Below are 12752 nucleotides of genomic sequence, written 5' to 3' on the forward strand. Positions count from 1 at the left end.
TTCCAGCTCCTTCAGCAGCCATGCCAAGAGAGGATGTGCCAAAATGTTGGAGTTTTAAGTGTCCATCACCACTGGAGTTCTGGATTCTTTCGCTCATCCAGAGCTACCCAGTTGTTCTGAGGGGTGACACGTGTCTGTGGTGGAAAGGAATTCATGAAGGGCCAAGGAAGGTCCCTTGTGCCCCCAGTCCATCAGCCCTGTGCCAGTTCAGCTGCATCTGGGTTGGGAACCAGAGGAAAGCCATTATTTGGTGCAAAGTGCATTCCTCATCAAAACCTCATCACCAGAACAGAAGCCAAGCACTCCACAGCCTCCTCACAGCTGGTGGGCTCTCCCACTGCCATCTGATGAAGTACAGGAAAAGGAATTATCCCTTTTCTCCCTGCTTCTATTTCCAAAGGATTTGATTAACATTTAAATAGCAAGTTTAGCAATTGCCCCGTGTTGTGCATCATGCACATCTGCAACCACCTCCTGTGCAAGGCTGTGGACTGCTCAACCTTTTGCCTTTCTTTTTATGGATCTCTTGGTAGCTTCCTTACCTCATTAGGCTTTTGAATCCCGAAATAAAAACTTGATGCCTGACTTCTCTGTCTCACGTTTGTTTTTAAAGCCCCTTTTGAGGACATTAAATCAAGATCAGGGCCAATAACATTCTGGTTTAGGAGCACACAGTGACTATTTAAGGTGTTTGGGACCTCCATGTGATCATTTATCACAACATTATCCCAGTTCAAATGTTTAATTATGGCATATTTTCAAATCCCTTTCCAGGAGCTCTATAAATACCTCAGCAACATCTAAAGACCAATTTAGCTGCCAACACCTAAAACTATCTTTTTTTTCACCCAGCCTGGCCTGTGCTTTCTCTGCTGCTGCAGGAGATTCTGTTTACATCTGTGTTCTGGGAGCCCATTAATGCTGTGTCCCTTCTCTGGCTGCTGTTTGCTGAATATTTTGTTTTGCAGACGTGGCTCTGTGGTTTTGCTCCTCCAAGGGGGAAAACAAAGGTCCTCCAAGGCAGATGAAGGTATCAATCGAAGGCTTCCCACATCCAAGCTATGATCTCCACATCTCTTACTTGTTTTCACTGCTCAGAGTGTGGGAAAACAACTTAAAATAGACATTTAACACATTGGCTAAGTGATATTCAGAAGATTCTGTGCTAGACGGGGGCAGAGACACTTATATATGTATTATAAAATAGTAAATTCATTGAAAAATGTGCCCTCAGTCTTTCTGGAATCATCAGTGTCTTGAGAACTGTCTGTGCTGGTACATTTATTTGGGGAAAATCCATTTATTTCAGAAAAAGATTCCTAAAATTGCCTGAAGGTTGGGAGATGGGAGGCAATTCTGCTCAAGCAAAATAAAAAAGAACTAAATTTACCCACATCCCAAAGAGTCCTTGCAACCCTGAAATGGGGAACATTTCTTATTGCAGATTTTAATGCCCTGGTTTTCTTTTTGTTTGTTTTTCCTTTCACAAGGTCAGAAATCAGCATTTTGCTCAAGCTGAAGGCCTTATTTTGTGCAGAAAATAATGCCTTTTTGAGGGAGTTGAGTTTTTTCCCCTCATGGAAGAAACGAATTTGAAATCTTTGATAACTTTGTACACTTCAGAGGGATTTTGAGCTGATTTGCTTTGTTTGGCAGATGTACTGAAAGATCCCTTTTATTTTCTCAGCCCTAAGCAGCATCCAGCCAGCTCTTCTGAAATGCTCTTTATCTAATCTTGCTATTTGTGATAAAATCCCAGAATGGTTTGGGTTGGAAGGGACCTTAGAGTTCATCACATCCCACCCCTGCCATGGCAGGGACACCTCCCTCTACTCCAGGCTGCTCCAAGCCCTGTCCAGCCTGGCTTTGGAGATTCCAGGGATCCAGGGGCAGCCACAGCTGCTCTGGGCACCCTGTGCCAAGGTCTGCCCACTCTCACAGGGAATTCCTTCCCAAAATCCCATCTAACCCTGTCCTCTGGCAGTGGGAGCCATTCCCTGTGCCCTGTCCCTATAATTTAAACTCTTTATGTTTAAATTTTTCCCAACCTGGAAATGAAAACTGGAGATAGTTTTAGTAAGGAGGTAACATAAAAGGGGATCTTTAATGAAGGCCTTCAGAGGCAGTTATGGAAAGGTAAACCCGGGGGTGAGTACATTTATATGTTTTAGGAAATCAGTATAATTGATAAAAGCACCAATAAGGAAGACAGGTGGTGATGCAATTCCCTCCCAGGTCAAGCTGTGCTGTGCTTTGACCATGAAATATATCTCAAAGAGTTGCTTTCATCCTTGGCTCCCAGGAAGAACCAAGGGCCCCAGGTCTTGGACCTCTGGAATTTGTTTCATCTTTCTGCCAAGGGAAAAGCCATGGAAAAGCAGTGGCAAAAGTAGTCACTAATACAGCAGGCTACAAATATATGTGTGAAGAATACAGAGAAAATGTAAAAGGAAAAAAGGTAAAACACAAACAGCCTCATTTGAAATGTTTTTTTCAGCCCCATGGTAAGAGTGAGTAGTGGGAGGCCCAGCTGGAAATCCATGGACTGGGAAGAGCCCTGCAGGGATACAGGGCACAGCTCAGCTCAGCTGGAATCAGGCTTTGGCAAGAGTTCCAAAGTGCTGCAAAATCCATAGGCACGTGCCCAGCCCCTACTGAAAAAAAAATTAAAAAAAAAATTTAAAAAGCTTCCCTCCTACTTCTAGGAAAATGTCAAGCTGCTCTGCTTAGAACTTCAGCTTTCTGCTGAACACTAAGGGGATGATAGCAAAGCCTTACACCCACCTCACACCAAAATACTTCAAGGTAAGTGTCAAAGCTCAGTGTGTGGGCAGGTCCCACAGATATCACACTGCTTTGTTTTGTGATTCTCAAGACTCTTTCACACACCTTTGGGAGAGTCCAAAGCCAAGTTTCCTCCTGGCTGGGTGGCTTGGCAGGTGTGACACCTCCTCTTGGGCCTGCTCCTGCTCTGTTCCTTCTTTCTAGGAACTCACTGTGATTTTTCTGCACTGCTTTTCCACCTGGCAGGTGGAACACCTCAGCCCACGGATCTCAGAAAACGAAGGAGATGTTTGTGTTGAACTGCAGAATAAAGAGAAAAAATAACCCTTGCTGGAGAGCCAAAACATGAATGTGTTGGAGTCAAGGATGACACCATCTCCTGGCCCTACTTCCACTGGCTCTGCTCCAAGACCACCCACTTTCAGTTCTTGGCCTACATGGTTGGCCAGCACCCAGCAGAACTGCTTTAAACCTCTAGCCCCCTTTTCTGCCCCCCTAACCTCCACCTGACAAATAGTATTAAAATTCCCATCACTAACTCTGCAGTTAACCATAACAGTGAAGGCAGGTTCCCTTTTCCCCATGCATTTGGGGACCTGGAAAGAGCCCAGGTCATAACTCAAGCATTGTCCATTCTGGTGGTCCAGGGCAACCTGGAAATGAGGCCCCCAGTTTTGTTGCTTCCCCAAAATTCCACCTAATGAGCAGCAATTTTCCAAAAGTCTCCACCTTGATATGTGTGTTGCAAAACCTGTTTGGGGTTTAAAATCCTAAAAGAGACTGCAGCAAAGGCAAAGGGATAGATTAGCATCTCATTAGCATATTGCGGTGACTTTGGTATGTACAGCTGCCTGATTGCAATTAAAAGTCATTTCTATTTCTGCTTAAGCACATTCAATGTATGATCAGATAGATACAATCAAGATTCCAAAACTCTGTGGTGACTTTGAAACAACTCTGAGTTATTTGGCTGCTCCAGTGCTCACAAAACTTGAGACCTGTAAAGATACCTGATCTCTGGAACTGCAAACACACCCCTAAAATATCACCAGAATTTATTTTCTTTTTTTTTTCTATTTTTTTCATTTTCTATTATTGTTGATTTAGTATTATTTAATATAATTTTACATTCAGAACACGTATGACTTTGGAGGATTAAACCTCCTGAAGCTGCTGACTGATGAGGTTATTTCCCTTCCTCCCCCTGTTGGCTATTTGATGAAAGTTCTCCTTCAGCTCTGCAATATTTTAACCAAAACTGACTGCTTTTTGGAGTGTTCTTTGTGGGCAGGCAGAGCCCAACACAAAAAAGGGTCTTTCTAAAGTAATGATGAGCAATATTAACTCTTTTGGCATTAAGAGGTCCTTTAGTCTTAAAAAAAAAGAACAAAAACCAAATGTTTTCCTTTTGGAAAACCAGTGTCCTTCTATAGACTTGTCTAGAATTAGAACAGAAAAAAATGTCCTTGTTTTCACCTGAAGTCAATTTTCTGCAGAGAGAAGAACAATCTGAATTAGAGAATAGATAGATAGATAGATAGATGATAGATAGATAGATAGATAGATAGATAGATAGATAGATAGATAGATAGATAGATAAACAGCTGCCATATGGACCTTCAAGTGCAGGAAATGAATGCCAACTCAAACCCTTTTCCTCTCCAATTTCCTCTCTTAATGCACATGAACTGGTTGGAGTGCACAATTAGGAGGAGGCTGCCTGTTTTCAATTAGGTCAGAGGAGAGGACCTGCCTCTCTCCTAAATGAATTGCAGATAAAGCTTCCCAGGAGTGGGCCTCCCTCTCCCAGGGCTGGCAAAAATCAGGGAATGCAGCAGCCTGCAGCTTTCCCCCAGGGAAAGCAGCAGGGTCCAGCCTGCCCACGGGGCTTATCCAGCCCTGGAAAGGCATCGTGGTGTGGCCAGGAGAGCTCTGTCCTGCTTTTCCTCACCATTTTCCAGCATTTTGTGTTTGTGATGATGAACACAGCTGGGTTTCATTCCCTGCCTTGGGTCTGATAGGAGCTGGGGGAGGTGGTCTCTCTCCCAAAGTCCTTGTCAAGAAGATGGAGGTGCTGGAGCCATGTGAAGGGGAAGCTGAGTTATTTTTGTTGACAGGATTTCAACAAGTAACAGTTCTGGCTAATTACACTGTAATTGATTTGGCATGTTAATAGAGACTTCCAGGGAATCTCGGTACTTTCTTGTCCCTTACAAAGGGATTTAAAACTCTGGGCTGGTTTGCTTTAAAAGCAGAAACACAGCAAATGAAATAGAGCAATTGAAGTAATTTGCTGAAGTCCCTCAGGCACAGGGAACAACAGTTACTGCTGAAAAACCAGATACTTCCATAGGAGGAGCTTTAGGAAAGCAGATGACCAGGGCAACTGGGCACTCAGCATTAGCAGAGCCCTAGCAGTCACCAGAGAGATTTTTCTGTCCTTTTAATGCTCTAAAACCTTTGTTCACAACGGTTTTTTTTCCCTTGATGATGTTTAATAGGAGAGAGAAAACCTCTGCATTCATATGGGAAACAAAACCCACCATTTCAAATCTGCATTAAGGGGAATTAAAGTGCAGCCTCACCCCTTCTCTTCCCCCACATGCTTCAGAACTGGGGCCAACTGGTGCTTCAAACTAATGCAGGGAAAAACGATTTCCTTCTATCCACAATGCTCTAAAATTGTCCAGCCCTTGTTCTGCAGCATCTGGCATCGGTCACTCCTTGGAGTCAGGCTACAAAGGATGAACTGGAATATAAAGGAATGGATCAAAAGCTCTGCCTGTATGAGGATGTATTAACATTTTTTCCTATAAACCATGAGCTTTCCAGTGCAGTAAAAGTCCCATCTGAGGGGCTCGAGGTGTTCAGCCTGAGCTGCAGGGACAGGAGCACTTGAGTGCACCATGATTCACACAGACACAAAACAGCCAAGTCACCTCAAACACCTAAGGCCAGGATTATGCTTTCCTCTGATAATTAATGCATTTAAAAATAGGACATCCAAAAGCTGATTTGCAGCATGCCTCACAGAGAACTGTGATTTTAGTGTGACACCATTACAAGTGATACAAGGTGCTGATTTACCTTTTTCCTTAACTGGCACCATCTCCCAAACACTCCCATTTCTTTTGTGGGAAATCTGTGCCCTGAAATTTGTGGGAAGTGCAGGAAAAGCTGCAGCTCAGAGCCCTTTGGAGACCATTTAGTAATGCAAGGTCACCACTTATTGAGATGAGCTGACCCAACACTGTGATAAAGGCATGGATCACACTCCATGGGCTCAGTACTGAGTTAAATCTTACACAGAGTCTCTGGAAGTGATGGATGTAAGGGACAGAAGAGATGATTGGGAGGTTTTTGTGATGTTATGGCTGAGCACCACTGCTAGGCCTCTCTGTTTGAAGGGTCTCAAAGGCTACAAGGATCCTCTGCACAGGGCTGGATTCCTGACCTCTGATTTTTCCCTGACAGAAACAATGACTGGACATGTCCCTCCAAACCCCATGGCAGTGTTGTTTCAGTGGGGTGCACTTTGATAAATTCATGCTATAAATTCTATAGTGATGGAAAAACCTCCATGGAAGGAAGTGGGCTGGGAGCCAGGCCCACAGCGAGGCCTTGTCTGGAGCTGTTACTGTGAGGGTGGATTCTGTAACAACTGTATCATAAAACACTTTACAAAGGAGTCATGAACTCTTGGAAAGAGGGAGGCTTATATATTCTGTTTAAACAGAGTGAGGCTTATATATTCTGTTTAAACACAGGAAGTTGCTCAGTGACTTGGCAGCCAAGCACGACCCCCAGTTATGGGTAACCCAAGCCAAGATCAGAGAAACCATAAAAGCAGAGAGTTAACATCAAGGCTCACATCTTTGCAGCCTGTTGCTGATTCTTGGGAGTATCTCTGAGCTGGATCTAGAGCTGGAGGGGAGGAAAATGAAAGGGCTGTGTGATGAGGGTGACAGCCTGGGCACAGGTTTGTGCAGGCTGCCAGCTCGCTGCTTGAAATTGCTTTTTCAGGGAAATCGATACCCAAACTCCCCTTGACGTCAGTGGGGCCAGAGTTTCCCATTTTTTTGTCTAATAAATGTCAGGGGGGTGAAGTGAAGTAGCTATCACAGACAGAAGGAATGCAAATATAAATAGAGTGGGGGAAAAATTAGTAGCTGACAAATATTCCTTCTTTGTTGCGTGGAAGATCTGGAAATTGAAAAAATCCCCACATTTCTTTGCATTCTGTAAAGAATAAATTAATCCCCAGGTTTCTGGTTTTGGATGATAAATAAATGTCTGAACAAAAGGAAAGAGAGGAAATGAGAGGCAGGAACACATAACTTTTCACTCAGAAGGGTCTGAATCTTGGCTAGGAGCAGGCAACAGCGTAAAATCATTTTCTTGTATTCTTGAGCCAAGGTCTGATGGAATGGAGGCTTTAGTGACAGCACTGCCTTAAATAAATGCCTCTCCTGGCCTCTAATTCCCTCTGCTGAGCAGCAGCACATGGGGTCTGTGGAGAATAAAAGCTCTGCAGGAGTGTTGGGAAGTCATTGGGAATATGGTGATGCCATCAGATTTGCCAGCAGGATCCTTGACCTGTCCTTGCAGGTTCCCTGGGTTTGCCAGCCCTCCTTGTCCCCATGCTCCTGGCCACAGGATGTGGGATGATGGGGGCAGCAGGTTTGGGACACAAGCTGTAATCAAACTCAGCCTGGCATGCAGTGTGTGAAAAACACGTTTTATTCTCTTGTAAAAATTTAAAAAGTTGAATAAAGGACAATAGGCGATAAAGACAATAAAGTAAAGATTATGGTTGGGTGCATCTTGGCACTCAGCCGAGAGCACACTTGCTATTTTGGAAACACTCTTTCTATTGCTTGTTGTATATTAATAAACAATTATGCACAATAAACTTTTCTTTAAACTGGTTATCATGCTTTAAGATTTGTTTAGTATATTTCTTTTTTGGGTTTGTTTTTTTAGAGTATGTGTATTTTTTGACTATGGTTTTATTATTACTTTTAGTTTTATTATTACTTTTGTTTTTAGACAGTGAGTGTTGATAGTTGGTATATCTGTCGTAGGTGCTTTTATAATATGCTTATTGGATGTTATTTAAGTAGGTCTTTTAACACAACTATACTTATATTAGTTATTTCATTACTATATTTAAGTTTAATTAACAACACAAACAAAAACTATCTCTTCATAGCAATGTTACTTTAACACCACAGATATAAAATCCATTTTGATATTTGTAAAAAGCCAATATTGTACTATGTAACTATAACAAGTTCTTCATCCTCCTTTCCTCCCATCCATAAATCCTTTTTCCTGTGCTGTGCTTTCTTCCTCTCCATTTCTCCACCCACCCCTAATGAGTTTTTCTTCACCTGTCCCAGCTTTGCCACCTGTGCAGTGAGTCTGGTGTTTGTGGCAGTGGTCCCTGGGTGATATTGTCCTTGCCTGGGTGATATTGTCCTTATCAGGGTGATATTGTCCCCACCTGGTGTTCCTGGGTGTGCCAACCTGTGCATCTCTGCCCTTGCATGGTCCTAGGGATTCTCTCCAGCTATCTGTGACTCCTGGCCACCCTCACTCAACACCTCCTTGGCCACCTGCAGAACCCAGCCCTTATCTGGAATTTCCCCCACCTTATCTGTCCTTATCTCTCAGGGCCAGCAGTTTCTCATGTCCTGTCCAGCAGTTTCCCACGTCCTGTTCAGTCACCTCAGCTCCAGGCCAGGGCTCAGCCAGGGGCTTTGTCAGCTGCCCACAGCTCCAAAAATAGAGGGAGGAAGAGGAAGATGGTGAGATAACACTTCTCAGTCGTTCACCATCAGCCTGGGAGGCTGCCCTGAGCTGTCCCCACAAGCACTGGGCAGCACAGCCACCTGCAGAGTGGCTTTGCAGGAGAAGTTTGGGTGGTTTAGTGGCTGCAGGATGAACGTGGATCAGTAGTGACCAACTGCTGAGAAGGAAGCACCCAGTGGTGAGAGGCACAGGCAGGAACACCATGAGTTAAGACCAACAAAAATAATCATTTCACACTGCTGGGTCACGTTGTGATGATGTTGGCTGCTCTGTCTAGGTTTAGGGACTGTTCTCCAAGAAGGATGTGAGGTGGGGGATATTTCAAAGGGAACTGGGTCTTAAAAACAAGACCTATGGGGACAGATTGGAGGCAATGGAAGTGTTCCGTCTAAAGAAAGGAAAAATGAAGGAAAAGATGCCAGTATTCTCAAAATGCACAGAGGAAAGAATAAATGCTCTTTCATGTGCTCAGGGCACAGAGGAAGCATTAATGGCCTCAGGGGAAGATCCAGGTTAATTGTGAGGAAAGCTTCCTAATGAGCTTTGGACAAAGATCTGGACCAGCTTGCCTCGGAAAGCCATGGAAAGTTTGGAGAATAAGCTGGAGTAACATCTGTCAGGGGAATTAAGCCCAGCTGATCTTGCATTAAGGTGTGGGATTGGTCTCTTGAGGACCCTTCCAGTCCTGTCCTCAGTGGGCCCATGGGATTCCCCACAGCACGAGAAGAATTTGCTCTGTATTTCCTCAGCCCTTCTGATCTGAGCCATCGGCAGCAATCAGAGGAGAAGAAACTGATGGTGGAACTGGGGACCTGGTGACATAATTATTATTATTGACAGAAACCTGTTTGTTTGGAAAAAACAAAGCTCTGTGTCACTCAGCCCAGTAGAAATCCTCCAGGAGAAGCCAATTTCTTTGCTCACAGTTTTCAGACCAAAAATATCCCCACAGGAGATTCTGTGCACTCCCAGTGCTATGTCAGGCTCTATCTGGTGGGGTTTTTACTGCCTTCCCTTTTAATTCTTTCCATCTTCCTGCCCTTCTCCTGTCAGAGACACCAAGCCTTTTCCTTCCTCTCTTCCCTTTGCATCCCTTTTGTATCCACGTTTTCATTTTGGGAGGGGATGCCTGGTGACATCCCATTCCTTTCTTTAATTGGAAGCAGAAAGCTACTTGCACATTCAGAAAGATTTAATTCAAATCAAACCAATACTATGAATGACTAAAAAACTCCCCACAACCAGTAAAACATGTAACACATGCAGACAACAAGAATGACTTAGTGTTAGTCATGGTTATGAATGATGCTTTAGGTGGAAAATTGTGCAGAGGAGCTTAAAATAAGTGAGTGAAATGAAAAAGAGGTGAATGAAAAATAAGATATTTGTTCTTATGCTGTCAGGTTCTTGAGTTTGCACAGAGTCCTGAAATGATGCAGACGAACTCTGCTTAGACTGGGAAAGGAAAAAACCCACAAAAATCAGCTACAAAGCAGTTAATGTTCATGGCAGATGCTCTGTTTGTTTAACAAGTACTTTCAGGCTTTTTTTGCCTGGAGAGCAGTTGTCTCTTTTTTTCATGTTAATGGCGATGGTTCTTTTAAAAAACACCACGTTAAGAGGCAAAGAATAAAACATATTTATTCTAAATGGAAAGGCAATTACCTCAGTGACGTTCCCCTGGGCATAAAAATCTCCATGCACTGCTCAGTGGAGCTCCAGTAACCACTTTTGAGAGTGCCTGCATGTAGAATTGAGTCGGTTTTAATTGCTTGTTGAATTACCTGGGTTCTAGCCCTCAGCCCTTCCAGCTGTAAATTGGTTACAAGCTGAAGTGGGAAATGCTGAGAAGTTGTGGGTTTCAAAAATAAGTCTATAAAGTGCTTTCCCCTACGTGTAAGGAACTTCCAATTTGAATTGGTGCTCTCCTGTTGGGAAAAAAAAATTGCTGGGGATGCACCGTTCAGACGTCCAAACAGATTTTTCATTCAGGTCTTCCCAGACAGAGGGAGAAGAGCTTTTGGGTAGCTTTGACTTTATTTCCACATATCAGAGACAATAGATTGCCTCAATGCTGTCTGCAGCTAATAGGAAGGAACAGGCTCACACCCACAATAACTACTTGTGTTTGAAAACTTCTGGCACATGAAGGGATGAGATAAAGCAGGATTTTTAATGGGTGGATGTTCTTGAGTTAACTGAGGATCTTGGTTTGGATGCTGAGAATTCCACTCTGCTCCCTGCTGTGACTTCTGGACAAAAATAACATTTTCAGCAGCACCAAAAATGCAATCCTGGAAGCTGGCCTGGGGCAGAAATGGTATCACCACAAAATGTCAGGAAGCTGAAATCCAGCTACTTGGGGCTGAGCTGAACTTCACTGGTTTGTACAGCTCAGTGACTGAAACTCTCACCAGGGCAAGGCACCAGGGGTTCACTCAGCAGCGAGAGCCCTGCCAGGAGGGAAATCTGCTGTGCTGCACCCTGCCCTGCTCTGGAGATGTGGATCTGGCTTCATCCCAAAGCTGCTGGGGTTCTGCTGCCCAGTAGGACAACATCATCCTCATTATTGAAATATCCATTTCAAACAGCCTGGGAAGCTGAGATTCCACCACATTTGTTGTCCACAAGCAACGGGGTTTTTGCAGAGGGTCAGAGTGAGCCCAGGTCTCTGCTGGAGGAGCACAAACCCCACCCAGGGAGCCTGCACAGCAAAGTGCAAGCTGAAGCTGGAGCAGCCACAATCAGGTGCTGAGCTCCAGGCTCCAGAGGGGAAAATCAGAGTCTCAGAGTGCTGCTGGTTCTGCCAAGGCAGCTCCTCCAGCACGTGCAGCACACACAGACCTTCCTGGCCCTGCCACGAGGACTCAGGGAGGGACAGTCCACTCAGCACATGCATTACATCACAATTTTCCTTTTCCCTGGCAAATATTAACTGGCTGGTTTTTTTTATTTTTTTTCCCCTGGTGCGATTCAAATACCAGGCTGAGGAGGTCATTGAGAGGAAGGATTTGCTCTGTGCTTGGCTGGCTGGAACCCAGCCTCAAGCTTCAGGCAGGACAGTGCTTGAGGAGCCAGCCAAGGCACAGAGCAGGGTGTGCAGATGTCCTGCACAAAGCTGAGGCCTCCTCTGCCCTCTGAAGGACACAGGGCATGGGGTTTTGTGCAGACACAACAGCCCTGCAGCACCCTCAGGTCTTGACTTCTGCTGTTCACGCTGGGGCTGATTAAAACCCCATGTGGGTGCTGCTCTCCATCCACATCCCTGCTCTGCACCCAGCCCTGCACAAGTGTCCCTGTGGATGTGACAGCTGGGACATTGCAGCCACAGGGCTGCTTTTAATGCAGAAAGGGGCACTGAAAAATTCCTCTCTCCTTTCTGGTTATGTCTTCCTTACAGGAAGTTTTTGATATGGCTCTGGTCCAGCTGGCTCTCTGAGGAAAGGAGAGCCTTTCCACACATAAACCTGCCGTGAACTTTATGATTTTTTTTTAAAAAAACAACATTGACAAAGTTAAACATGTCAATTGTCAGTTGGTTTAATGGGAGCAGCGAGGGGAAAGGGGTTGTTTTAGGCATGTGAGGCTTCTTGTTCTTTAAAAACAGAATGGAAACTTAAAACCAAACAGTGCTGCAAATGGGCCCAAATGGTCTCTGCAGGCAAAGGGCCTGCAAAGAAGGAGGGTTATGTTAAGGACTCAATAAGTAATGAAATCCCCCTTCAGGCTGGGCTGATCACAAGCAAATGAACACTGACTCCAACTTCAGAGCACACAGCCCTGGGGAAGGCACAGCCCTGCCTGGCTGCCCTTTAGAGGACTTGAGGCCTCTCTGTGAGACTTAATTTGAGGACAAAGGCAATAAAATAGGAAGCACATCACTTGTGTGTGGATGTGTGTCCTTCTGTCACGGAAATCGTTCTCCCACAGGGAGGAAAAAGGGCTCATCTTCACTGGCACAGCAAGGCCTCGCTGCCAACTCTCTCACAAAGGGGCTGGAGCAGATAAAAAGCTCCAAAATCTGTCCAGATCATCCCTGCCTTGGAATGTTTTATGACGAATGAGGACTAGAGAGAGCTCTTCATAAAGGAGTGTGTAGTGCCACTGCCTCCAAAAAAACAAAAAAATTACTCCTGAGGCTGCTTTTGGTGTTG

The sequence above is a fragment of the Melospiza georgiana genome, chromosome 2 (assembly GCF_028018845.1).
Source record: "Melospiza georgiana isolate bMelGeo1 chromosome 2, bMelGeo1.pri, whole genome shotgun sequence".
Classification (NCBI taxonomy): Eukaryota; Metazoa; Chordata; class Aves; order Passeriformes; family Passerellidae; genus Melospiza; species Melospiza georgiana.